Here is a 27,702-nt window from a genome sequence, read left to right on the forward strand (position 1 = left end):
GGTAGCATTTCCCTTCTCCAGGGGATCTTCCCAATCCAAGGATCAAATCCAGGTCTCCCTGACAGCCCAAATATCCATCAGCAGAAAAGAGGATAAACAAAAGTAGTGTATCCATATAATGGAATATTATTCAGCCATAAAAAGAATGAAGCACTGATAGCTGCTACAACATGGGTGAGCCTGGAAAACACTGTGCTAAGTGAAAGAAGCTGGTCACGAAGGACCACGTAGTGTATGATTCCCTTCATATGAGATTCCAGAACAGAAGAATCTGTCGAGACAGAGAGCAGATCAGTGTTTGCTGGCAGGGGTATGGAATAAAGAGGGATAAAACGAGGGTGGTAAAACACTTCCCTGATGGTCCGGTGGTTAAGACTCTGTGCTCCCAATGCAGGGGGTGCGGGTTCAATCCCCAGTCGGGGAACTAGATCCTGCATGCCACACCTAAGACCTGGCACAGTCAAATACATTTTTCTTTAAGAAAAATGGGGGAGTGCTAATCTCATAAGTGTATGAGATTTCTTTTAGAGGTGATGAAAATGGTCTAAAATGGACTGTGGTGATCGTTGCACGTATCTGTGACTCCACTAAAACCACTGAATTATATACTTTAATAGCAAATTATATGGTGTGTGTGAATTATATCCCAAGAAACTTGTTTTAAAAAAAGAAAGGGAGAAATGGAGACGGGGCAGTTGAGATGGAGCAGGAAGGCCAAAACGAAGCCCAGGCACTGTCTGTCCTGGCAGCCCCCCAAGCCAAAGCCTGCAGATCGCACAGGCAGTGTTATGGTAGCCCCCAAGCCACGACTCAGGAAGATAAATTGGCCCCAGAGGTATGGGACTGGGTCCCTTCTCCCCTGACAGCTCCCTCTCTGTGTTTTTTCTGGCACAAGAAACATTCTGTCTTCTTGTATAAATAGGGGAAATTTATGACAGTTTTCCCCCTTCTCCTCCCTGGTGGGCTACTAGGAAGAGGCTGGGGTTGGGGAAGGAGGGAGACATAAATGTGGGAAGACTAGAGGGAGGCAGGGAGCTTGGCTCTGGCCCGGCTCTGCTCTGTGCGTTGGACCATCTGGGTGAGAAGGCGGCTGGAGCAAAGATGCAGCCCGTTGGTTCCCAGGCGCAGGGAGGTGGGGCTCCGAGGCAGACATCCAACAGGAGGACACAGGGGAAATCAGGGAACTATGGCCTGGCCATCCCAGAGTTTTATCCAAGGAGATGCAGGCTCCCCCTGCCTGGTTGGGGTGTTTTTGTCCTGTGATTTGTTGAGGAAGCTGATATGGTGATTAGAGAGCCCATCCTGGATTCAGAAAATGACAGAAAAACTGTGTGATCTTAGGTAAGTCACTTCCTCTCTCTGGGCCTTGTCCGTAATTAAAAAAACAGGGGGGAAGAGATTGAACTTGCAGGGGGTTTCAAACTGGTTTTCTTTCTCTAAATAAAACTTTATGTAGCAACCCAACATCTAACTCGGGTGTTCTGCTGAACTTCTTAGGTTGAAGTGAGGGTGGGGATGGAAGATACCTAGGTCCCTTGGTGATAGGAAGGGGCTTGGCCGAGCAGAGATGATCTCCAAGGTCCCTTCCATCTCTGTTCTTAGGTGGGAAGGTATATGAAGAAGGATGATGGCAAAATTGCTATTAAAAAAAAGTCTCAAACACAGTCACAAATAGAAAACATATTTATTTATCGTATGACGGTCTGGAAGGGAGCCATCCTGGACGGCAGGTGGCTCTGCTCGACCTGGTCAATCAGGAACTTGGGATCCTATCCTACCGCGGTTTCGCCTTCTCTTAGGGATTTCTCCTCAACTGCACAGTCACAGCTCAGTCTCAGGCACATCAGCTCCAGCTCATAAAAGAAGAACTTACCAACATCTTAAGGCTCTGATGCCATTCCTCGACTTACATTCCCTCTGGCCCCCCTGGCCAGTGGAGTGTCCAGATGGGACGTGCTGTGCCCTCGCAGAACAAGAAGAAAAGGCGCTTAGTGGAGAGCCCAGCAAGTCTGAATCCAGGGCTCAAACCGCCCCCAGCTGAGCAGCCCTCTTCTGCCCCTCCTCCCTCTGTGGAGGAGAAATTGAGTCCATTGTCCAGAGGACAGTGTGATGCCCAATAAAGTCCCCCCATCCACCCCAAGATCAGAGTCCCAGGAAAGTGACTTGGAGGCCTCCTCTAGAGAGAATACCCATCTTCTTCACAAGGGTGTGAGAAAAGCTTCTGCCCCCACTGGCCCCCCCGCCCCTCCCCCTCTCTGTCTCACCTTATTCTCCAACTCCTGTTATGACTACAAATAGTGGGCAGAAGGGTGACCAGAACTCTGAAGGGAAGGAGAGACCAGGCTGGGGAGCTGCACTTTGCAGGCGCCCAGGTATGCTTTTGGTGCCAGGCAGACCCGGTTACCACATGCATGACTGGAGGTGGGGATTCAGTTCTCAGAGCCTCAGCTGACTCCTCAGGCTATAGGAATGAGCAGCTCACTTGTCAGCGTCACCACAGGCATGAAACAAGAGTAACAGATCCACCCGGCACAGTCTGCGCTAAGAAATGGTAACCTATTGTACCTGGTGCCAGAGAAGTCAATCTGATCCAGACCCTCTGGCTTCACCCAGCCTTTGCACAGTCAGTATTTCCCCACCTGCTCTGCCAGTGCACCACTTCCATCCCTCTTCTTTACTTCCGATCTTCCTTCCCCTCTTATCTAAATCCTGATCTGTACTTTCCTCCTCCAGGAAGTCTTCCCTGACTGAAACATTCCCACTCCCCACCCTCATCTTCCAGCAGCTCCATGGTCCTGGCCTCGTCCGTGTCCCAACTTTACGTGTGTCCTACCTCACCCTTCAGAAAGTCCCACCTCTCTGTTCAGAAAATGTGCAGCAATGGAAGCAAGTTGAGATTTGTCATCAGGCAGGTCAGCATTCAGATTCCAACTTTGGCACTTCATAGTTTTATGATTTTGGCACGTTACTTCATCTCTTTGGACCTCTGTTTTCTGGGCTCTCTCCAGTGGGGTCAGGGATGTGGAGGGTGGTACCTAGTTAGACAGTATTTATTAAACTTCAGTCCCTTCTGCTCGACCCAGTCTCCCCCAACCCACACTCCTGGGGACTGACTCTCTACCAAAGGAGGGTATTAGACCAAGAAAGCAAACCTCCCATCACAGCCCTCCAGAGGAAAAAGAAGTGACTTTCCTTTGTTTGAAGTCTCTGGTCACTGAGAGGGGACCACCAACCCAAGAGCCAAAGCAGAGGCCAGGGAACTCAGGTGTCCCAGCTCCCAGGGCCCCAGGTCTCACTGTCCCCCTGCTCTCACCACATGCACCTGAGTTATTAGACCAGATCCAGGGATGGGGGTGAGAGGGCTGACCTGTTCATGATCCCAGAGAACCCACTGACCCCTTAACCTCTAAGAGGTTCTGTGACCATCTTCAAACTCCCCAGCTCAGAAAAGCTACAACGTCAGTAACAACTAGCTTTGTACAGTTTGTACAATGCTTCCCACACAACTAACACTGGTCCAGACACTTCACACATATTAACTCACTTAATCCTCAAAACAGCCTATGAGCTAGGTACAAGTAAATCCATTTGCCAAATAAGGAAACTGCAGTGTGGCAAGGTTAAGTAACTTGCCCAAGGTCATACAGCTAGCATGAGGCAGGGCTGAGCTTCAAATCCAGGCAGCCTGTCTCCAGAATCTGTGCTTTTAGCCACTGTGCTAGTTTATTGGCAGTTTCTAGGTGCCAAGCATCGTAGAAACAGTAAGTGTATTTCATCTCATCACGAATACCCCACTGAGATAGCTACTTCAGAACCCCTAGCTGCTTTGCTTCACATCCAGCCTCCCAGCTCCTCCTTCTCTAGGGGGGGTTTGGAAATACTAGCACCTTCCTTCACAAAGCTACTTTACCCTCCTCACCAGCACCCAACCTCGTGCCCCAACTACTCCCATTCACTTCTGCCTCTTCCTCTTGATCCTCGCCTCTCAGCCCTCCCTCTCCCCACAACATCCCCAAACCTTTCTATCCCTTCCCCTCAACTCCCTTCTGCCTTCCCCCAAAGCTCCAACGGGATCAGATAAATTTCACCTAAAAAGACTGTCAGATGGTCCCCAATCAGGCCCCCACTGCGCGTGGATCTCATGCCCCCGGGGAGGCACCGCAGTGACTGCGCTGGAGTCAGAAATAAAATCCTCCTCGTCCTCCCCCGCCCCCCACTTCCCATCACTCATCTGGGAATCTAGGGCGAAGAAGGGAGCTAAAGTGCAGAGCGTTCATTTAATATTAACAAATTGAAATGAATTCTTTTAATGCCAATTAACTTGGAGCGGCCCCTTATTAATAGTAATTTAGATTCATACTTGGGAGAAGCAGGGACGGGGGTTGGGCCGAATGTGCCCAGAATGTCAATGTGACGACAAAGCTGGGGACTGATCGGGGAGGAGCAATGACAACGTTACTTTGGCCAAGTTGGGCTGTTTCCCTCAGAGGCACAGACAAAGTCAGCAGAGGTGGGGCTTCAGGAAATGAAATTTCTCTCCTCATTTGATTTTGGTACCTGCAGTGGATCTGAATAGGCTGCAACTGTATCACACTACTTTGATGATTTTTACTTCACAGTAATGCTAGAGAGAATGTCTTCGGAGCTGGAATTTACCCCAAACTCTCCTAAACCAGACCCCACTGACCCGAAGTGATCTAGTCCCCAGGCCAGCCCTCTCATTCTTTGTGTCCATTCAAAGCTAGAGCTGGAGATCAGAATGGGGTCCCCCAATCCCTGCCCCCTCCACCTTATCAGAAGTAAAAGAGGGAACTACATGTTGTGTCTCTCTTCTGGGAATCTCTCCCAGAAGGCAAGAGTCCCAAGAGGCTGACCCTGAGCTCACAGTTTACATTTAAGGGAGGGGGGAAAAAAATCTGTTGGTACTTTGCTTAGAATTCAGGGTCAAGATGAGAACTAAAAATTCAACTTTGTGTCCCAGAGACTTGCCCAGAATAGAGCCAAGGAGAAAGAGCTTGGTCCCAAACTACAAAGTCAAATAGCAGTTCTGTTTTCCCTGATTTTGCTGGCTTGGGGAGTCGGACTAGAGGTGCCCAGAGCCTCGAGTTTAAGCTCTGACATAAGTAGGACATTTTCTTATCAGGCATCCCTCCTTGCCCTTGGGTGAATCGAATTTGATGCTGGGAATTGTGGAAGTTGAGGGTGGGAGTTCTGAAATGGAGGAGGCAGGAGGGGAAAGGGGGTTGGACAGGGTAAGGAAATATACAAAATGGTGAAGTGTATAAAATTAAAATTTTAAAGATGGTTTAACAAACTAAAGTTTAAATTTCAAGAACAGGTCAGGTTTTTATTAATAGAAGAGGTAAACTACATCAAAATTGAAAGATAAAAATTGAAGACAATGCATACAACAGTTGAAGTAAATTGTCCTTCAAAAGAGGGGTCAGAATGAATCAAAAGAGACCTCATTCACACCCCCATAGAGTTTCCCAAACAATAAATTCATTTACAAAACAAAAAGAGAAATCAACACAAAAGTAACCCTTGGTCCACACTAGGAGGAAAAAAAAAAATTGCGAAGATTCAGTAGCAGCTGAAAACTAATGAGGGAGGAGAAAAACAAAAATGAATAAACTTGAAATATGTTAACTGGTTCTTTGTAAATACTGAAACTGGAAGATGGGATGGAGAAAAGCATCCACTTGACATCATCAGAAAAGTGAAACTTGCAAAAACAAAAGGGTAACTCATCTCTAAAGTAAACTCTCTTCAAATAGAATGCTCCTCTCCAAAAGAAGAGAATAGAAAATTGATCCAAAAAGTACTAGTCGTCCTCTAAGGAAAGTATATTAACCTGAACTTCATCTTTCCCCAAATCTGAAATTATATATATATATATATATATATATATAAAAATACAAAAGGATTATATTTTTTTCAACTAAGAGAAAAACAAAATCATATTAAAATTGTCTAACGGGGCAAGAAAGGCGACGCTTTTTGCAGGTGCCAGAAAGGATGGGGGAGGGGGTGGTTGAAGGGTGGAGGACCCGCTTACCTTGCTCTCGAGCAGCGGCTGTTGGACAGAAGTGGGTGCGGGACCCTGCAAGTGCCTGCGGGGTTGGGGAAAAAGAGGATTCGGGGATCCCGGTGCCCCGCACGAATAAGGTGGGTGGAAGGACTGGGGGCACCCATTTCCCTCCCTCCGCCCCGCCTCCCTCCCTCCAGTACCCAGGCCTAGAGAGCTACTGAAAGTTACAAATTGCTTCCATTATTAGCTCATCCCGGGCGGCCTGGTCATTGGCCAACCCCGGACCACGTGGTCCCTCGTACCAATCGATCGAATTTCTAGTTGCAATTCTCTGTACGTCCCTTGGCTCTGGGCAGGGACGGGTGGGGGGAGCGGTGGCGCGGGGCCTGGGGAGGGGCTAAGAAAAGGGGTCACTTTTCCCCCTCACCTTCCCTCTCTGCGTTGTCCGGGTCCTGAGTGTCGCCCCAGAAGGGGCTTGGGGAATGTTGTGGGTTGGGACACACCGGGGAGGTTGCAAACTGGAGGAAGAGAGGGACGACGCCAGGGACCCAGGGCCCTCTCCTTCCAATTCCCGAGCCTGCCCGGCCCCGCAGGCTTCTTCCTCTATAGCGCCCAGTCTCCCCTGGACGGTCCCCAGCTGGCAGTCTGACCCGGTACCCCGGGCACTTGAGCGTCATCTCTCCGGATCACTGCTTGGGCCCCCACCTTGGGGAAGATGCACCCGAGTCCTGCTTCTCAGGGGCTCGTTCTGAATCAGGCGCCTGCGCTCTTAGGGGGCGCCCACCCCATCCCGACCGCCGAGTTTGCGCCCCTCCTCAGACAATGTGAGAGACCGACAAACTTTTGAATGGATTAAAATCCAGAGGAGCCCCGCCGGAACAGGTGAGCTGGGTCTGGGAGGGGTGCGCTGGAGCCTGAAAACTGTCTTCCCCATCTCTGCCTCTCTCCTCACTTCATCCCGGCTCCCCTGCTGGCAGATACTGATCTACCCGACCTCGGGGGAATTTGGGCTGCGGTTGGAGGAGCCACTGGCAGAGGAGTGGAGCCAGAGCAGCTTTCCTCACCCGTTTGGGGACTAAGGTGGCAATGTCAGAGGATAGGGGATGCTTCTGAAACTGGAGAGAATGGGAGAAACTGGGCGCTTGGAGACCCGTAGAGTCTGAAGGTGATCACTTCTTTCCCTAAACGCAACTTGCAGGAACTTCAGAAAAGTTTTTTGAGGAGATGGAGATGGGAGCAGAGTTTGGGTTTTGAGGTTTGAAGTGGGAGAGAGGGCCCTGCTTCTTATATCGGAGGAAGGATGCATTTGTTTATTTCTCCATCACGGCTAATTACGGATGTATAAAAACCCGGACAGGTCCCGAACCTGCTCACCCAGCAAACTCTTAGAGGCGCTTAGAGATCCCCAAAGGGCTTTCCCAGGAAAGCGAGAGAAGTACCAGCCGCAAACGGTAGTTTTCGACTCTGCCTGGGTAGGGGGTGGGGTATCGATCCAAAGCATCAGCTCGCGACCTTCTGGGGGGCCCCCTGCTGCCCCTGGGAACCTTTTGCTGATTTTAAGTTAGGAATGACATGAATTTCTTCTTCTTCTCCTTTTAACTCCAATTTGACTCAGAGACCCATTTTCCCAAGATGGAATCTGGGGAGCGTCCCTCCCCACCCCCCAGCAAAACCACCTTCCAACTTCTTCCAGCCCACGCAAGAAGGTCAGGAAAAGACCCCCTACCCCTTCCCTGGGGCTGAGATTCCAGCCCCCCTCCCCAAGAGAAGTTCTAGGAGGAAAAGACTCTTCAAAAGGGAATCAGAGAGGGTGGGATCAGAGGGTGGGACTGAACTTGGGGGCACAGGTGGAGAGTGGGCAGGCTGGTGTGGAAATGGGGGCTGGCCTGCCGGGTCTGGGAAAGCCGGGAGAGTGGGGGCTATGGCAGGTGTATAGCAGGACCCAGGGAACTCTAGAGCCAGGCAAAGGGAGGCCCAGCCAGGGCGGAGGGTCTCCATGGTGCTGAGGTTTACCCGTCTGACCCAAGGAGCCAGGCAGGATGTGGCTGGAGCCTTTGAACGGCTTCTTGGAAAAAGCCAGGAGGGGCTGTGGATCCCAGGAGAGAAAATTCCCACCTCCAGCGAGTGGTGTCTCTGGCCTCTACTTGGCCCGCATCTTTTGGTCGGGAGTGGCCAAACCGCCCAGGCCTTTGTGTTCAGTGCACCCGAGGTTTTTCTGCGGGTAGTCCAGGGACTGCTCAGACACTGCTCATGGTGGAGCCCCTAAGTGGGCCTGCTTAGCTGAGAGGTTCCGAGAGAGCCACAGGGGGCACTGCCTAGGGACTCAGAGGTTTCCAGTATCCCGGGGCAAAAGTGAAAGGGGCTGATATTCAAGTCTAAGCCCTTTTCTTTCCTCCCACCCTGTGGCCCTGTGCACCTCTCTAGCCCAGAGGAATGGGATGGAAGGTCTTATCCCCACCCAATCCCAAAATTAACAGGGAGCCGACTGAGGTTTCTTTTACCGGCTGTCCCAGCTCTGGGTGAGCTAAGAGAAGGCGCCTGGGTCTGGACTTTGCCCCCTCCCTCTTTGATGAATCTCGACCTTTTTCCACCTCTTCCCCCATCTCCACCAACTGCCCCCCCACACGCACACAGTCTGTAGAGCTGTCTCTCTTTTACTCTTTTCTTCTCTTCCTTTTTCTTTTTTATACTAGGATTGATGGAGTCATGACAGTTTGGCAGAGCGTCCCCTAAGCCTGTACTGGGGAGCTGTGGACCCAGCCCTGACTTCTCAGCTAGGGGCGAACAGCCTCGTCTGTGAGCCCTTGAAATTGAACCCCGCATTGAGGGAAGCTGAGAAAGAATGGTGTGAGGGGTGGGTAGGCTGATGCAGGACAGAGCCCTGATCTGAGGAGGGGGCACATTTATGCCTTCTGCCTGTTCAGAGAGAGGATTTATAAACAATGGAAGATGGAAAGGAGGCTGAGGAAGCTGCACAAAGGACTGGAAAAAACCTGAGAACGACAAAAAGACTGGTGAGGGAAGAGAAGATTTGAGAAAGCCCTGTAGTGAGGGCAGAGGAGGGGACTCGGAGGGAGCAGGGAAGAGCGATGGAACGAAGGAACATTCATGAAAGACAGAATGAAGAAGCAAGATTTGTTTGTTGTACGAGAGAAGGGAAGAAAAGCAAAGAGGAAGGAAAAGCACATGAACAAAAGGAGAAGGCTAGAAAGTAAAAGAAAAGGGCAGGAAAAGAGAGAGAAGTTTAAAAAGTAAAAGAGAAAAATGAATGGGAGAAAGAGATGGAGAGGAACGGAGGAAAGCTAGGGAAAAGGAAAGAGGGAAGGAAGAGAAAACAGTGGAGGGAGGGCAGGAGGAAAACAAACGAAGGAAAATTGAGAATAAATATACAGAGAAAGAGGAAAGAAAGAAAAGAAGAGGGAACTGGGTTAACAGAAAGGAGGTGCAGACTTGGGAGGAGCAGAGGGAGGGAAGGAGTGGAGAGGAAGGGGTGAGGAGAGAGGCCGGTGGAGCTGAGGTGGGGGCTCCCAGGTACCCCGGCCTCCTGGGAGTGGATCCTGACCTCCCACCACCTCTCCCTCTCCTCGGGCCCCGGTGCCCGCCTCCCCACCAAGGTGGAGATGGAGGCCAGCCTCTTGTGATTAGCTTCTCCCCAAAGTAGACAGAGCTGGAGGAGTTCTTCCTGCATCTGCACCTGCCTTGGGCCAGCCTTAAGGCTCTGCAGATCAAGATCTGGTTCCCAAAAGCAGAAGAAGCGCTGCAGAGCGGCGCGAGTCACAGATTCACCCTGACTCCGTCTCCTGACCCACCTCCACTGTCTGCAGACTGGGCCTCTTTGTTCTGCCATGCTCTGGCTCTGTGACCTTGGACCTCAGTTTGGTCGCTATGTCAAGCAAAATCTTTGCACTGGTGGGTTCTCGTGTCCCTTTGGTTAGGCTGCCTGTATGTGCACAGGAGAGAGAGGGTAAGGCCCAGTCCATTCCAGAAGGGACATCTTCATTTTCTTCCTTGGCGAGAAGAAAAATCGTCCTCCTTTGCCAGCCTCATCTCCAGCCCTGCCCCGGAAAGCTACCTTTCAGGGCAAGGGATTTCTCCATGCCAGAAGGGGTCAGATTAATCTAGAAGGAGCTTGGTGTAAGGTTTGCAGACACTGGAGGAGCCAGCGAAAGCGTCTCACGCCAGAAAGAGAATGAGGACATGCCTTCCCAGGGCATTTGGACTTTCGGTGTGCGGTATATTTCACTGAAATCTTACACACATAGATTAATTGGCAAAATGGCTCTAGGTGCAGCCCATAGGAGAGATTGACAGGGGGTGGTTGTGTCTGCAGCCTGTTGGGCCTATGCTTCCGTACCGTGTCCATGGGATCCAGTGGCAACCACCCACTTAAAGCCGATTAGGTAACCCCTTTGTTTCCCCAAAGTGGGATGGGGCAGGTCACTGAGTTCAGCACATCTTCCACGGACAGCGCAACCCTTGAAGATAAAACTCTCAAACCACCGGCTGGAAAGCCACCTCCCCAGTAGAACCTTGCAGCTCCCCTCAGGGAGGCCTCAGTCGGGCAGTTCCAGTGTGGCTCTGTTAGCTTTCCTCCCCTTCCTCAAGGCTCTTCCTTCCTTCTTTTATCTCTTCCTTTTCCCCCCAAACCCCACCCCTGCCTGCTTGCTTCTTTCCTTCTTTCTTCCTGTACTTTCCTTTTCTTTCTCTCACTTTTCATCTAGTCCAGGCTGGGGCTCTTGTAGCGTCTTCATACCCAGAGGCTTTGTTCTGAGACCTTCAGACAAGCTAACATGGACGCTGACCTCAAGAGTTCATTGCTCAGATGCAAATATTGGGATTGGAGGATGAAAGGCAAAATGGGGGAGTAAGCTTTGCTAATCAAGTGCAGACTGTAGTAACTCATTTTCTGTATCAATCATGGTTATTGCTGTCATGTCCCTGTGGCTTACCCCCAGAAAATCCTTCTCCACCTCACCCATCTGCAGGCCACAGTCAACCATCCCTGCCCATGGGGGTGGAGTTGCTAGTGCCCCCGAGGCCGTTGCTCTGCCCGGGTGAGTGAGGGCTACAAGAGCTCACCTTGGTGATGTCAGTAATGCCAGATCAGAGCCTCAAACTATTAAACAAGCGAAACCTATTTCCCCATTCCCGATGCATTTAGGGGGCCTCTTTCCCTTGGATGGAGAAGCTGGTCAATTCTGACTCTTGGCCGTTTCTCCAAGGAATGCCCCCTGATTAGCTGGGCCCACCGCCATCCACAGCAGTTCAGCAAAAAAAGGAGGCCTCTTATTCCAGGCGGTGGTGGAGGGAACACCGACTGTCCACCCAGAACAGCTTCCTTGCCCCCAGCCTGGCCCCCACCTGGGAAGGAGGGAGCCCAGTTCACTTCGCAGGATCCGGAATCTTGAATCTCCGGGGCAGAGCCGACAGCTGCGACCACTTCCAGCCTGAGCCTGACGCTGGAAGCAGCTTCTGCCGTTGGGTACTCACTGCTGCCTCCACTTCTGCTCTGTTCAGTTTGCTGCTGTGTTTTTCCGTGTCGTGTAGGGATCTTGGGGGACAGGGCAATGAAATGTTTCTCCTTGGGTCCCCCAGTCCTTCCCCACGCCCCCACCAAACCTTAAAGCTGCTGATGGATGGTATTAAGCTGCAGCTTCTGGCCCTGCTCAGAAGCTACTCCAAGCAAATTCAAATTTTCTTCTGGGCCGGAGGAAGGACACAGGCTCCTTCCTCAGTCCTTCCTTGCTCATTGATCCATTTGAAGGGCATTTGGGGGTCAAAACTGAGACCAGACTGCTTCCATTGGTATAAAATCAGCATCGTTATCACACGAAAGGCCCAGATTTCTCAAATCAAGGAACCGAGAGGGCTTCACCCAGCCCCACACCTCTTCTCTGGCCTCTCAAACCAGTGATGATGTAAAGGTTTGTTGAGGTGGAGGAAGAGAAGAGAAATAGGTAGTTTGCTGTACCAAGAGATCAATCTGTAACTGCGGCTGTTCGTTACACCAATGTTTATTTCATACCTACTATGTGCAAAGCATTGTCCCCACCTCAGATTTGTCATGATAGTCAATAATGGGATTCCTGCCACTGTGAGGCTTCAATACGTATGGACAAATATATAAATAAACAGACTGATGGAAAAGAAAGTTTGGATTTTGATTGCCACCTTCCATGTGCCTGGGCTCAGAGCCTCTGTCTTCCCAGCCCCAGCTATCGAGACCCAGTCAGTCGGCAAAAAACAAGACGGCCCTAGGGCTCATTTCTTTCCCCTACTGGAAAAATATTAGAAAAGAAGCAAGAGTTGTGCCCTGCGATCAGCAACCATGGAAGCCCTGAAATAAAGGGTTTGGGATGCTGAGCAGAAGGGTCACCCAGAGGTACCTTCCCATCCTTGAGATGTTGGGGGAGGGGGGTGGGCTGTTCTGTTTCTCTGGGCGTCTGAACAGGCCTGCGGGTTTGCCTTGGTGTTATCACATGCCTAAAGGTGACAGCAGGGTGTGCACGTGCAAGGGGCCGGACGAGCATTCCGGAAGCAGGCTTGTGTTCGCTGGACCCAGACGCCTGCACTGGAGCAGGTGCATGTTGGGGGGCGGGTGCACAGATCCAAACACATCTCCGCATACATGATCCTCTGTGTATGTGAGAGCGTGTGTACCTGCTGAATTATTATAAAATTACACTGACCCTTACAGAAAATCCATACCGCCCGGTCTTTCTCCCCCGACCTCTCGACCTCTGGGGTGCCTGAGGAAAGAGCTGACCGGGTCACCGCCTCCCCCTAGTCAATGAGTCTCTCTCCATTAGCATGAAACATGAATCTACTGGCAGCTTGACAAATTATAACTAGCAGCCAGAGTTTTGCCAACTGGCTGGCTTGGGCGCTGTCTATTTATCATTGAAAATGGTAAATCATAAGAATCCAGATGACTTAATTATTCAAATCCACCCAGACCCAGAGAAGCTGCAGGCCCGTCAATCAGCTCTGGGCTTGGGGAGAAGGGCAGGGGGAGAAGGCTGATTGCTTGGGAGCTGAGAGATGCGGGTTCCATGGCCTCTGCTCTGCCCAGCGAGCGGGGGCTCTCTCTGCCGCCCTTTCCCTTCCCTGCCCACCTTCCAGGGCAGGAGCCTGGCCAATTATTCGGGCTGCTGACCCTCCCGGGGCTCTCCCTTCCCCGCCTCCCACTGCCCAGTCCCCAGGCTCCTGTGATGTTTCTCTGCCTCTCTTTGTGTGAGTCTGCTAGCTTGCCCTCTGTTTCTGTATTTCAGTGCCTTTGATTTTATTTCTTCTCTTTCTCCTATTTTCTTCACCATTTCTTTTTCTCCCCTCTCCCTGCAGATGGACACTCATCCATACGTGCTCACACACACGCAACTTCTCTGATGGGGATTTGTCTGCATCCCTGGCCCCTTTGTTCTCACTGGCCAAGAGGTGCCCAGCTCAGGATCCCCATGCACACACACTGCACCCCTTTAACCCAGTGCCCTGCCTGAGTCCTGGAAGGTGTGAATCCTTTCCACCTTGGAGCCACACGAAAGCACAAAAGTCACTGGATGATCTGGGCTTGATCTGCATTTCACCCCCAAATGCCATATACACACTTTCCTGTCCCTCCTTCTGTGGAGTTCTGCACGGCTTGAGTGGTCAGAGATGAGCCCCAGCAGGAGACAGGCCTGTGTCCCAGCAGGGCCCACCTCGTGCTGTCCCCTTGCTCTGACCATGGAACCACCACAAGCCTTAACGGAGGGACCCCTCAACGTAAGTTTTTGCAGAAGGAGAAGGGAATCTCTTTACAGAACAAATCCTAGACCCGGAGGTCTGCACACTGAGCTTCTAGGGGCTCTTTGATCTCTGGATCCTTTTATCTTTGTGCCTCTCAAAAACCGCTGTAAGTATGTGCTCCTGTTCCAGTCCTGGGCCCCAAGGGAAGCCCATGCTCCCCCGGCCCCCAGTTGGGGTGGTGCTGGGTGGGCCCAACGTGCCCCAGTTCAGGGGTTCGCTCCCTCTGGAGGACAGTGTGGATGGTGGGGAGGGTCCCCTCTTTGAATGGCGTCCTGGCTTGTTCTTTGAGGGGTGCTTGTTAGTTTGGCTCTGAGTGGCTATGTCAGCACATGTGACCACACGTTTTCGGGAGTCCTTGTGCAGGAACAACAAGTGACAATGTCCCCACCAACAGGGCACCTGAGGAAACAGTCCTCTGATCCCTGCAATTCCACTTCAAGGCCTCCAACTCTCGAAGCTCTCAATAGAAACTGGCCTTGCGCTCTCACAGAACTCTAAAGAAGGAGCTGCTTGTCTCTGCTACTGAAAGGAAGTTCTTTCTTGACTCTAGCTGTATCCTTTGGTATTGGAGGATGGAGATGATCAGGAATCTTGGGAGGGGACTCCCCTCTCCTCCAAGAGAGTGTGTATGGTCTATAAGGGACCCTTCCTTACCTGGGCCCATCCCCCTGGCTTTGACACCACCTGCCACTCTTTCTTTCGTCCCCACCTTTCTGAAGCAGGTTGATATTTGACCACAAGGGCAGTGTTGAGGGGTGAGGCAGGCAGGGAGAGGATCAAGATTCCAAAGCAGCCCAGCAGCTGGGCGGCAGGGAGATCAATAAAGGGAGATAGATTGAAGACAGGTTTCTCTCACTTTTTTTCCTGCTGGCTCAGCGCCCCTGCCCAGCTCCTACGAGCAGGTGGAGGACAGAGTGGAGCCCTGGCCTCTCTCTGCCCTTCTAACTCAAACAGGTTCCTAATCCCTGGGTAGAGGGTAAACAGCCTCCAAGCACGGCCAGGATTAACCACAGAAATGCCGCTAAGGTATTTTGGGCACATTTCCCTGTCTGCCCCCCCCAACCCCATGTTACTAATTAGCCCAACAGTTTGAGAGAAGCTTGCGGGGAGTAGCTAGGAATGCCTTTGTGCGTTCCCGCAAGCCCAGGGCTGAGCTCTGGACAGTGTCTCTGGTGCTGGACTAGCTGAGGGGGACAGAGGGTTTCCGACCCCTACCCACCCACTGATTTCCACATCAGCCCCAGGGCAGGCCTCACATTTTTTCTCTGCATGCTCCCCGAATCCCCCGGCCTCCCCGTGGCTTTTCACAGCTGGAAGGCAGGTGGGGGACAAGGGGGAGAGTGGAATCGGCTCCGGAAATCAAACGACCCCATAAAAAATTAATTGTCTAATTAAAACCATGAGGAAGCCCCTTGCCAGAGTCTGGCTCTGAGTCATCAGGGCTATAAAGGGTGGGAAAATGAGTCTCAGCTCCTAATAAATTCCTGATTTGCAGCTTGGTCTATCAGCAAAGGAGCAGGAGTGCCGAGGGTTCTGGGGGGCTAGGCCTCCTGGAGGTCACGCCATATCTCCCTGGGCCCCCAGCCCTGGTGAGCACACCCACCTCCACCCCACAAACCCAGCTTGAACCCAAGGACTGGAATCTCTCCCAGAACCACTGCTCAAGGTGGGCGAGCCTTCCCAAGACTGACCCTCAGGCTCCCTAATCTGGGGCTCATCCATTTCTTCCAGATCTTTCCTCAGGAAAGCAAACATCCTGGGACTTCCCTGGTGGTCCAGCAATTAAGAATCTATCTTCCAACGCAGGGGACGTAGGTTGGATCCCTGGTCGGGGAAACTAAGATCCCACATGCCAAGGGATAACTAAGCCCATGCACCACAACTAGAGAGCCGAAACATAGCAACAAAGACCCAGCATAGCCAGAATTCTTAAAAAATTTTAAAAAGAAAGCAAACATCCTGGAAACTTCTCCAACTGGAGAGTTCTTCATTTAGATTAACTGATCATTGTTAGAAACAGGTTGCTGTGTGGGTGTGTTTTGACCTCATCCCCTCCATTTTTTGTGAAAAATACATTTTTACATAATTCATGAGCCAGCAACTACTCTCTCTTAAAATTATGCTGATTTTTGCATGAATGACAGGGAATCATGCTGCAAAATGCATCCCTCTCCCCTAAAAAAGTGCTCTGCCCAGTTGACCAAATCCCCCAGGAGAGTGAACACAGAGCTATTCCAAAAAGGAGTGCAGAGTTAGGCAACTCTCGAGGGTAGATGGGGATCTGAACCTTCGCCCTGGATAACGGCACCAGTTCTTCCCGGGAGGAGCCTGCCCCATTCCTCTATTCCCTGCCTCCCTCAGCAAAAGTGCATTGTAGACAGAGGCATGAAGTCATAATAGCAGGAGGAGGAGGAAACTGTTAGCATATAGCCTTCAACATCCTGATACATTATTTTATTACACAATACAATATGGGATGTGTATCTGCGATTAGCTCCTTTAAACAAACACAGGAGAACGAACAAAGGATGTCCTTCAGCACAGTCACCTCAGGAGGACATACATCTATACCTCCCTTGATTTAACCACTTTGGCAAAGACTCCTTTAAATTGGACTTTGTAGCCATTCTACAAATACCCAAGACAAACATGATTAGCTACAAATCATTTTTTGACTGATTCCAGAAAAGCAAGTGATTTTCTCTCCAATAAGGACATTCAAAGACTGAGTCAGGTACCCTCCAGACAGTTCCCAAAGAGGAGTTACAGAACCGGTGTCATTGCTGCCTTGTTGGACGAAGGGTTTTTCCCCAAGGTGACTACTTGGAGGCAGTGGTGCTTTCAGTTGCATTTCTTTCTGGACACATCTGGAGTGTGTTATTTATCATTTCTGATGATCGTTCTTTTGTTCATCTGGTGGTTATTTTTCATCCTAAATAGCAAACTAAGCTTTCCCTAAGAAGGAGAAAAAGGGAAGGAAACAAATTCCTGACCCCCATCTGGGTCAGAATCTCATTTCAGATTTCAGCAAATTCCCATACACAAATGTCACCATGGTGGCTGGGTCTTTCTGCTTTCATGAACTCCAAACCTAGAGACAGGAATGTCAACACTGATTCTGATTCACCTCACAGTAACTACAGACCTACTAAGTGCAACTAGGTAATTGTTTTCTATCTGAATTGAAGATAGAAATTCCTTCCTTGATGGATGGAATCTGCATTTCTTTTCCCTGCTACCCAATTTAAGACTGCATCCTGCTCCATGGGCCTGTTGTTCTGGGAGACACTCTGGTTTCCTGGCGCCCATGTCTCATGAGTACATGACTTTGAAGATCATTTTGTCCACTTTTCTGTCCCCAGGCAAAGCCTCACAAATATTACTGGTTCTCAGCTTGACTTGCTTGGGTTGGTAAATAGAAAAGTCCTCAGTGTCCAACTATTTGCGACCCCATGGACTGTAGCCCAGCAGGCTCCTATGTCCATGGAATTCTCCAGGCAAGTATACCCATGTGGGTAGCCATTCCCTTCTCCAGGGGATCTTCTGGACCCAGGGACTGAACCCAGGTCTCCTGCAATGCAGGCAGATTCTTTACCATCTGAGCCACCAGGGAAGTCCTGACCCAGAAAGGGCATGATGGTGGCCCACCATCACACAATCTTGTGGGTGGGTGGGGGCACAGGTGCCATGCACATCAAACTCTATGTGAATGGCACCACCTAGAGTTGTGCTCCAGGAGTGCAGTGAGTGGTTGGTCCCTGGAGCTGAGCAGTGCTGCCACCCTGCAGCCCAGAGACACTGGCGATTCAGTTTTGCCCAGTATTCACAGATGAAATATCTACATTTTGACAACTAAAGGGTCAGCAACTCAGCCCCAAAAGAAGGGCTCAAAGTGGAGATTCCCTCCCCTCGCTGAGATCTAGGCTCAGAAGACAGCTCACTAGTCTTCTCTTCACAACTTCAAAGGCAGCTCCAGCCCTAGGGAAGATCTCGGGGGTATGGAACAAAGCTGATCCGACCCAAGCTCAGTGTCAGGTGATGTGGCTGGAACACAGGTCAGTCTGGGCCTAGAAATTGCAGTGAGATGTAGGATCGCTCCTGGCCTAGAGTTTGGGGAGGGATGGCAGTGGGTCATGGAGTGGTGGATGGTCAGGGTCCTTGGTGTAGAGTGAATGTTTACAATTGCCCAGGCCCTTCCCTCCTGGGCCCTCACCTGCAGGCAAAGCTGCCTTAGCCTCCTTACCCACTGCAAAGTCCATCCCACCTGGATATTCTTCTGCATCCTCTGCCAGCCCTGCTCTTCTCTCCTTCCACCCTCTTTTATGCTTTCCTCTCTGAAAGAGTCTGAACAAAGCCCACTGACCTCAGTCATTTCCACAGCATCCCCCTCAAGCATTCTCTTGGCGTGCAGGATCACTCAGACTCCGTGTCCTTACCTCACTGGGACCAAGCTCCTTCGTGTTCAGTTCACCCCATTCTGCCAGGACATCCCCAACTCAGCAGCTCCGGACACTCAGCCATCAGAGCCCTAGATGAGCCACCACATCAGAGGCTGAGACACTAGGACTTGGAAGAAAGAGTCAGCCAGCCCACAGTCAGCCTCTCCTGATGGGACTCCTCCACACTGGGCACTGCGGGCCATGTGGAGAGTCGGAGGAAAAGAATCTGGTCACAGAGAGCATCGATCTCATGTGACCAAAAAAGACATCCATTCCAGATTAACATAACAGTAATAGCCCCGACCACGGAGGTGAAACTTGCACACAGTCCATTTCAGAGGTAAGAGAGAGTGCTCGCAGCTAGGGGCCCCTCAAAGGACCCCCAGAGCATGTCAGATAGGAGCTGCCCTTGGAGACCCTCGTAGGGCCTGCGACTGTGGAGGGATCATCACATGGGTGCCCTTTGTTTCCCAGTATGCAGGTGGTGGGAGAAATGCATGCCAGCTGGGAGCTGGGATAGGGCTTCATCACCGAGCACCTATTCTGCCAGGCACTGGGAACCCAGTGAGAGTGAAGGAGCCCATGTTTCCAAGGCTGACAGTCTAGACGGGGAAAGAAACCAGAAGCAGATCTTTACAAGGCAGTGAGGGAAGGCCCTACACCGGTGCTACCCACTCCAGGCATCGTGAGGTACCACGCCCACACCTAAACCTCTCAGGGCAAAGAGAGGAGGGGGCAGGGAAGGCATCCTGAAAGGGGGGCTGATGTGAACTGAGAGTGAGTGGTACCCTTTTTCTTCCCATACTCTCCCAACTGAGGCTTATCTTCCACCACGAGAAGAATCCATTGGCTTCTTCCAAACAGTGGGGTGTCAGCACCCTCTCAGCTGCTCTGTCTCTGGGCAGAGTATTCAAAGGTGGACTGAGGTCCCAGCCATCTCTGGGGTGCCTCCTGGTCCCATCTACCCCTCCCTCATCCCTCCCTGCTAGCATCATGGCCAGGTGAGTGGATGGAGCCTGGGAGCAGGAAGGGAAGAGCCACCAGCCTCCTGGAATTACGTGCTCTTCAGTCTTCCTCCCTCGGCCTTTGTGGGTGATGCCCCTGCTTCCCCCTCATTCCCCATCCGGATCCAGCTCCCACCTCCCAAGGCCGCAGCTGCTCCCTCCCCTGCACCTTGGAAGAATGTCCTTCCTCTGCCTCCCTCCACAGGGGCCGCGTGGGAGGGAGGCGGCATCTGGCCCCATTCTCCTTGGCCTGGGAAGGCTATCTGGAAAGGGGAACCCCCCTTGCCCTGTCCTCCTCTCTGGGGAGCACCCTCCCTCCCCTCTCCACATTCCCCAGAAGTTCTCAGACTGAGATCCCTCCGACTACGTGCAGTTATGTGGTGAAATCACTGCTTTCCTGCCCCGAGGCGCCAAAGCTGGGAAGGGAGCCTGCTCAGACCTTTGATGTAGGCACGTTTTAAAAGGCCCACCTGTCCCCTCTCTCTCCCCCACCCCCAGCCTGAACTGCTGGCGCCCCTCCTCACGGCTCTGACTCCCAGGCTACCCCCGATGCGGCCTAGATCGGGTCACACAAACCCTTTCCCGCTGCGGTAATCGAACCCAACCCCCAACTGTGCTCACTCGGGGACATCTGTCTCCAGTGAATAAGGGGAGATCCCAAACTTGAGTGGTTCAGTGACACTTAAAAGCTTAGAGCAGGAAGATCTGCAGTTTCTCTTGGAGCAGGGCCTGTGGGCAGGGTCGCTCCGAAGCCCTCGTTTGATGTTGTGCTTTCATGGTTGCGGTTTGATCCAGATGTTCCCCACTTGTGGGATTTTCTCCTTGGGAGGGAGGGGGCCCTTGGCTGTAAAGACAGTTCCATCGTGCGCACATTTGGATCTCAGTGGCTGGGTGGGGGTGCTCTTCCGGCTGATGTCAAACTCTGCTCTGGACAACCCTGCCCTTTCCCCTCTGAGGATCACATCCTCTCCCTTCACGTCCCCAGCCCCTTGTAGGCTTGCTGTGCCACTGTCCAGAAGTGACTCTACCTCTCTGTTCTTCCGGCACCACAAGATGGAGCTGGAGTTGGTTCCCAAACCATGGGAAGAACAGGAGAGGGAATTCAAGAACCAGATTTCTGGCCAAAGAACAGACAGTTATCAGAGAAATTGTGAATGGGATTGCACTGAGAACGATGAGTCCTGAAGAGGAAGTGGCCAGCCCTCCTTTACATCAATCCTATAAGGCTGGAAGTAAACCTTTCCACATTCACAAGCCCCTTGACTCCCTCCGAGCTTGAAAAGGCCAAAGCCATCCCTCCCCAAAGGCTTCATGGAAACCCTGGAAGTCTTTCCTTCCACCTCAAGAGTCTTCAGAAGGTCTTCCCACTGTCCAGCCTCCATCACTGCTTGCAATAGAGGGAGGTGGCTTCCCCAGGGACAGTGCATCAGTCATACTCAGTGGTCCTCTAAGACCCTCTGCAGCCTTCTAGATACTTCTGCCTCATGGAATCAAAAGGAGAGCTCTTAACTCTATCAAAAATCAGGTTGCTCCCGGAGTTATGTTGGTGACCACATAAACACTTGGATCCTTGCTGGCTTTGTGGAGGTCACAGCCTAAACTGGACATGTGGATGTTGAGTGACAGAGGACAGATGGATCAAAGAAACTCCAACCCCGCCGGACCAAGACACCAGCCCATGAGTGGACCCTGAAGAACTGTCATCAGCCACAAGGTTAGGTAAGTGGACTTGATTTGGGGGGCAGGGCCTATGTGGGACGAGACAAAGCCTGGGAGGCTTGGCGCAGGAAGGGGAGACGAGGAAACAAGAGAGGGCGGGAGCCAATGAGTGGACAGGAGGAGAGAGAACTGGCTCCCCACTGGAAAGAGAGGGGGAGGGATGGGGAGTCAGGCGGGAACAGCAAGGAGGCCACGCAGCAGGCTCCACCCACAGTCCCACCTGGAGAATCTGGGCAGCTGTTCCCAGCTCCCCTTGCTCTGTGTAACATCAGGGAAATGCACGTTTTGGGTATCAGCTTTTGCCCCCCAAAGGCCCTGAGGGTCAGTTCTCAGGCCTCCCCGTCCCCTTGGACTTTGATCCAGCCAAACACAGATGGGTCAGGTCATGATGTTGAGGGGGCAGGTGGCACTGGGTCCCCCTGGCTTGAATTTTTTCTTATTCCCCCATGTCCTCTCTCTCTTAAGCAGTAATTTCTCATTTTGCTTGGTCTTACATGCCCCATATGTCTCTAGCTCAGAGAACTAAGAAACACTCCATCATTCTTAAGCTGGGCCTTGCCACCTGTGGGTCCCTCCCCTCCACACATATGTTCACACAACTGGGGCAAGTGGCTAGCTTCCCCACGGCCCCCTCTGGCCCCTCTGTCCCACCACAACCCTTCTCATCTTTCCAGCTAGAATTAGAGCCTTCTCCCCTGCAGAGGGTGGGAGAGGCCTGGGCTGGGTTCCTCACAGCTGGATAGCAGCTGGGGGAGCCCCACCTGTTCTGTGCACTCACAGCAGCTCCCTGGAGAAGACCAACAACAAGAGCGAAAGGTGCTGGGCACTCGCCTGGGGAGAAGCGACTCATGCAGTGGGATGCTCTACCTGGTCCGGTCTGACCCTGGGGCAGGTCACGTGCTCAGCAAGGTGTCCCGGGTCTTGATGGTGCAGCGGAGGGGATGGGGGGAGGCTAGAGCACCTGCCTGCTCGGGCCATCCAAAGACTTGCCCCCACCTCCTCTGCCTCTCCCACTTGCCTTTACTGTGAAATGGACAGAGGCTGCCCTCATCCCTTCCTGCGGCTCCACTTCCACCATGCATTAAACCCTTTAATGCATGCCTGCATCAGCCCCCGAAGGGCCACCAGAGTCTCTTACTCCAGAGACAGATCCAGTCCTCGACTCCCACAGCTGCTGTGGATGGAGAAAATGAGATGAGACCAGAAGAAATGCTCCCATCTCCTCTCATGAGAGCACTGCAGATCCCCAGCCCCTTCCCAGGATCACACCTCCCAGGCTGACGTGAAGAACCTGAGAAGGGAAGGGTCATTAGGCCGAAGACTGGGGCCGGGAGCAGCAATGCTCCCCACGATCTGCTTATGAGTGCGTGTAAACCCAAATGTGAGGCTTCTACTTTGGTGCCATGGAAGACCCCCAGCACCTGCTGCTCGCCCTCCTCCTCTTCAGTACCATCTTTACCAAGACAGAGTTGTTTGGGCAGCCTCGATTCCCAGGACGGGGCTAAGGAGTTTGGGTGGGAGAGCAGAAGAGAAAGACACTTCCTTAGTGTTTCCTGCAAACCCTGCCAGGCTAGAGGTGCCACGATCTGGGCCCTGTAACAGACCTGCGGGATCAGTGGGGCATATGTGAGGGCCCTGGATTCATTGCAGCTGATAGATAAGACTGTGGCCAGTGGACACAGAGCATCTACTACGTGCTTGGCATGGGTCTGACACGCTGGAGGAGACCTAGAGAGGCACACATTACAAATACTGGAGACCAAACCCTATGTAATCTTACCCTCACTCCTGTTCAAACATGTGATCATATGTGGACCTCCAACACACGAGCTAGATAGAAGAAAGAACTTCCCTGAGCCTGGGTTGTCAACACTGTTCAGTAAAATCATCAGAAGGCCTTTCCTCTTGGAAGGTGGTGAACCAGGAGACCCTCATCTTGATGGGACAGGATCAGGTAAGGCTCCAGTCTGTAGGCAGGGGTATAGCCGACTTGACCCCTCAAGATGTTACCCTAGGCAAGGCAGAGAAGTGGAGGTTCCAGAAGAGGGGCATGAAGGGGAGGGTCACACAAATGGACATACAGACAGAAGGAAGGACTGGAGGAGCCAAGGGGGCGGGTAGGGAAGCAGGGTTGGAGAAATGAATGGTCTTGGCTGGACTGACGGACGACGCCAGGATGGATGGATGGCGGCTGAGGTTTGTTTACGGGCAGCCCCCAGCCCGCCATCACCGGGGAGAGGAATGGCGGCTGGCACATCAGAGGGCTCTTAGGGAAGCTCATGGAGATGATTTAGATGGAAATGAATCAGCTCCATATGGATTAAGTGTCCCCACAAATCCCAGGATCTTACAGATGAGGGGACAGGGCAAGGGCACTGGGGGGGGAGGGGGCGAGGTGGGGAGCAGCGTGGAGCTGGTGCTGGAAATGGGCCCCTAGGTGCTGGAGGTGCCCTCCCAGGGCACGATGGGCCAGCCTGACAGACACCACCCTCCCCAGTCTGTCTGCACCACCATCTCTCTGGCTGGGTACCAGGCTGGAGGAAAAGACCTTGTCTGTTGGAACATCGTCTCTGGGTAAGTTTCTGTCTGTCCCCCCCTGCCTCTGACTCTCTCTCTTTCTTCCGGAGTCTTCATGCATCTTTGCATCTTCGTCTTTCTGTCCCTCTCTTCCCTGGCCTTCTCCCTCCCCACTGTTCCCTTCTCTTCTTCCACTCCCTGGCCCCCATCACAAGTTCCCGTTCCCTCCAGCCCTCAGCTCTGCCCTCCCTCTGGCTGCAGACCTACTGCCTGTTCTCTCCCAGGCCCCTCAGGTTTGGAGTTGGATGGGGAAACCAGGAAGGTGGTCTGAAAAGTGACTTTTTGGCTACAAAAAGTTCTTTTTCTTCCTCTCTGCCCACCCGGGCCCCAGCCCTTCCTTCTCGCAGTGCCCGAGGCAGCTTGGACGGAGCCCTGTGCTCTGCAGACTAGGGCAGGTTTGAACAGATCTGCATCCCCAGGTCACCAGCTGGCTGTGGGGTTATCAGAGGCACCATCTCCCCACACCCCTCCCAGGCCCTGCGTGGAGGGCCCTGGGGCTGTGGTTATGAAGCTGGCTGCCATGCGGACGACCTGGATCAGAGCTCGGGGTAGTCATATATGACAATTGGTTGAAATATCACAGCCGCTCTCCCCCCACCCCCATTGGTGATCTATGGGCTGCGTGCCCTGTAAAAATTATTTATCGGGGCCTCAGAGTGTCCTGATTTAGTGCTGCTGCCTCTGGGGCCGAGGGGCCTGCCTGTCCGCCAGGCCTAAGCGTTAAACGACGCTAAAAAGTTAAACGGCCAACGTTGGGGGCTCACTCGAGGAGGCGCCATAAAGCTGTCGGAGCTGCTTAAATCAGGAGCGAGGATTCCCCGGGACATCTTCTCACCATATGCCGCAAGCCAAGAAGGCTCTCCTCACCCTTCTGCGCTCACCCCAACCCAGCCGCACACACAGGCCAGGGGCCACGTGGGCCAGGCCTGGGGTCCTGCGCAGAGCGGTCAAGGTAGACCTCCTCTCAGCCCTCCCCCAGGGTCAATCGGGCAGGGCCCAAGAGGGTAAGAGGCCGCGTGTCCAGCCCTCTGCCTCGAGCCAGCGTTTCCTCGTTCAGATCCAGTTCTTAAGGACTCCTCGTTCAGATCCAGTTCTTAAGGACTTGCAGTGAACGGCTGCACAGCAGCCCCTTCCAGGGGCCCGTGTCGGGGCAGTGCTTTCCTGGTGCTTCACTGACAACTGTTAGTGGGTCGGACCCACTGGAATCAGTGTCTTCCTGCCTGGGTTTGAAGCAGGTGCTCTGTCCCAGCCAGATGGGGACCTCAGGTCGGCTCTCCGCCCCCACCTCCTTCCATTCACGGCTCTTGGAAGAACAGAACTCCACCCTGTGATCACTGCCCTCCTCCAGCCACCCCTGGGTGCCAGCCTGACACTCAAGGCTCACAGGCAGTCTTCCCGGCCGAACCCCAGTCCATGCTGCCACCGCCCGGCCGCCGCCGAGTACGCGAGAGGGAGGTGGGTCTCCGCGGGCTGCCTATCACACCTTCTTTCAGCAGCAGTAAAACTCACCTCTTAAAACCTCCGCTTGGGTCCCTAATATTTGCCTGGCTATATATCTCCGGTGATATATGGACAGAAATTGCTCGTAAACGGCTATAAAACCTCTCAGTTGAGCTGGGGAGGAGGCGCTTGAGGGTGGACATGGGCCAGGCTGCAGTAGGGTCGGAAGCGGAGACACTCCACTGAGCACCCCAAATTCAACCCTGGATCCCAGGACGAGGGGCCGGGGGTGGGGCCCTTGGGGGAAGGAGGGAGGGAAGAGACCCAGAGAAGATCTTCAAGCCCCTCCGGTGGTGTTACGGGCTGTCTCATCTGGCTGCTCCCATGATGTGCTGTGTGGCCTCGGGCACGTCACTCAGGGGCTCTGTGCCAAGCTTCCCATTCCTAGAAGACAGTGACACACACCCAGGCTTGATGAGGAGCCACACAGAGAATTAGTCTGGCCTTTGTAAAGGAAGGAGGTTGCACATACTGGGCACTACCCCAGGTGGGCAGGGTGTCTTTGGAAGGCCTACTGTGTGCTGGATTCTTTGCCTAATCATCTCTAATCCTGACAACGGCCTGCCATGGAGATATTGTCGTCGCCACATTGTTGGATAAGAAACCTCAGATTCACAGAGGTGCACACAGGGGGTCAGTTCCCAGGGAGCAACCCCAGAGCTGGTGTCCTTTCCACAGGTGAAGATGAAATCCGGGTAACAGGAGGGGCAACAGGGGACTCTAGGGGGACTTCCGGATAAGGATGTGGGGTGCTGGGAGGCCTTCTGGGCCCCTCCTCTTCCCAAGGGTGCAGGCCTCTCACCTTCCAACACTTCAGTCCCAGTCTCCCCAGGGCCTAGGGATTTCTGCAGTGAATTCCCAAGCACTATACCTGCTGACATGGCCCTATGAAAGCCGTTCCTCCCCTGGCCCCACCAGGACTGGACCCCTGTCTCCTGGTCTCCTGGGTGGAGGGTGCTGCCCTCCCACAAAGCCTCAGGTTTCCACTTCTGCTTTGGGAGCGATTTCTCCGGGAGGTGGAATATAGTGCTCTGGCCAGAGTTTCAGAGCCCTAGGCCAGGTTCTGGTTACCCCTAATCCCCACCCCGCCCCCACCCTCCCCAGGCTTTGGATGCCTCTTCCTTCCATGGCTCCAGCCCTTCTCTTCTCTCCATGCTCTATCCCCCTGGACACCCCACAGTCTCCCTCTCCCACAGCTCCCTGAGAGCTGGTCCCCCCACTGGTTTTTCCACCCTCACACTGCCTCTCCAGTACCTGGTCTCCCCTTCCCTCCACCGTGAGCCCTAGTTCTCTTCGTCCTCTTGCCCAAGTCCCTTTAACTCCTGGTTGCTGCCTACGGTCACCTTTTCCCTCCCTCCTGGCGTCTTGTCTCCCTTGCTCTCCAGATGCTCCTTCCTTCCACGACCCCCAGACACTACCCGTCCCCTAATGAACCTGTTGTCTCTCTCCCCTGCCCTCCAGGATCCCCAGCATCCCACCCTTTGTCCCATTCTTGGGATGAACCAGAACAAACAGTAGGAAGGCTACCCTCTGCCCCACACCTCCCCTTCCGTGGTGGTTCCCACCCCCAACCCCACTTTTCTTTAAGTTTCCAAATCAACCTTCCTCCAATAATAATGATAAAGCAGGAAGCTGGGCCGGAGGACAGTGCAGATTTTTCTTCTTGACACGGAGTTTCCGATTAAAGGCAAAGGGACATAAATCCTCCTGCGTAATTGCTGTGCTCCAGCTTGGAGCCACTCAGAGGGGAGGTGCCCACCCCTCTGCCCCTGCCCCTGGGAGCCCCACCCCCATCCTGAGCAGGGCTCATTGCCCCCAGAGCCTGGGGCTGGGCTAGGAAGGGGGAAGGGAATGGCGCCAGGTGTCCAGAGGCTGTGGGAAGGGAGGGGCATACACCCAGCAGGGGCCCTGCTTTTCTTTCCAGGGGTCCCAGCCCCAGTGATGGACCCCTGCCCATGGCCCAACTCTAAAGTAAGCACCTTTCCCTTCAGCCCAGGCAGCCCCTCAACCCTGCACATTGAGAACACGCATTATATTTCTGCAAAGCTTCTTGGCATTCATGATCTCATTTGATTCTTGTAAGGACCTTGAAAATTATTAAACAAATATCAGATGGAGGGAGGGGCCTGAGTGATCTGTCAAAACAAGGCCCCTCGTTTTAGGGGAACTTGGGCTGCAGAAGTGACTGGCTAGCGGCAGAGCTGACCTAGCCCTCTCAGAACGTGCCTTCTCACTTACAAGGAGGGGCTGACATTGCTGAAATCTATTTAACTAGGGCCTAAATAGCCTCCTCCCAAGCGGTGTTCTCACTCACCAGAGCAGTTTTTTAAATATCGAGAATGCTTGCTTTATCCCCTATGATTAGGGAAAGAAGACTCTGTCAGTGTATGTAAATTGCTCAAGGTCGAGGGTTAGGGGCAGAGCCCAGAGTACCAACACTTCCACCTTCACACTCATTCTCAGAATTTTACCTCCAGATTCTAACCTCTGGTGACTGCAGGTTGGACTCTCAGCCTGGCCAGGAAATCTGCCTCCCCTTCCCCCACCAGTGAGAACCCTCCCAGCTCTGCCCCTCCCTTCTTTTCCATCCCTATTGCCCACTCGCCTCTTCCATGAAGCCTTCCTGATTTGAAACCCGTGGTTCTTC

The 27,702-nt window shown here is 52.8% G+C and overlaps 2 long non-coding RNA genes across 3 annotated transcripts; one reads left to right on the forward strand and one right to left on the reverse strand.

Moving 5' to 3' along the window:
• Positions 1-1,665: 1,665 nt before the first annotated feature.
• Positions 1,666-6,372, reverse strand: LOC113893238. The gene is made up of 2 exons (XR_003511253.1): positions 6,059-6,372; positions 1,666-3,035 (listed from the first exon to the last, which is right to left on the reverse strand). It is a non-coding gene; the product is annotated as an uncharacterized LOC113893238 (long non-coding RNA).
• Positions 6,373-6,403: 31 nt separating this feature from the next.
• On the forward strand, positions 6,404-26,012 carry LOC113893239. 2 transcript variants are annotated; one of them, XR_003511255.1, is made up of 4 exons: positions 6,404-6,913; positions 20,245-20,978; positions 21,759-22,932; positions 23,476-26,011. It is a non-coding gene; the product is annotated as an uncharacterized LOC113893239 (long non-coding RNA). The 2 variants fall into 2 exon arrangements; XR_003511254.1 differs by having other exon boundaries at positions 21,759-26,012.
• Positions 26,013-27,702: the final 1,690 nt, after the last annotated feature.

This window comes from Bos indicus x Bos taurus, chromosome 5 (genome assembly GCF_003369695.1).
Source record: "Bos indicus x Bos taurus breed Angus x Brahman F1 hybrid chromosome 5, Bos_hybrid_MaternalHap_v2.0, whole genome shotgun sequence".
Lineage (NCBI taxonomy): Eukaryota > Metazoa > Chordata > Mammalia > Artiodactyla > Bovidae > Bos > Bos indicus x Bos taurus.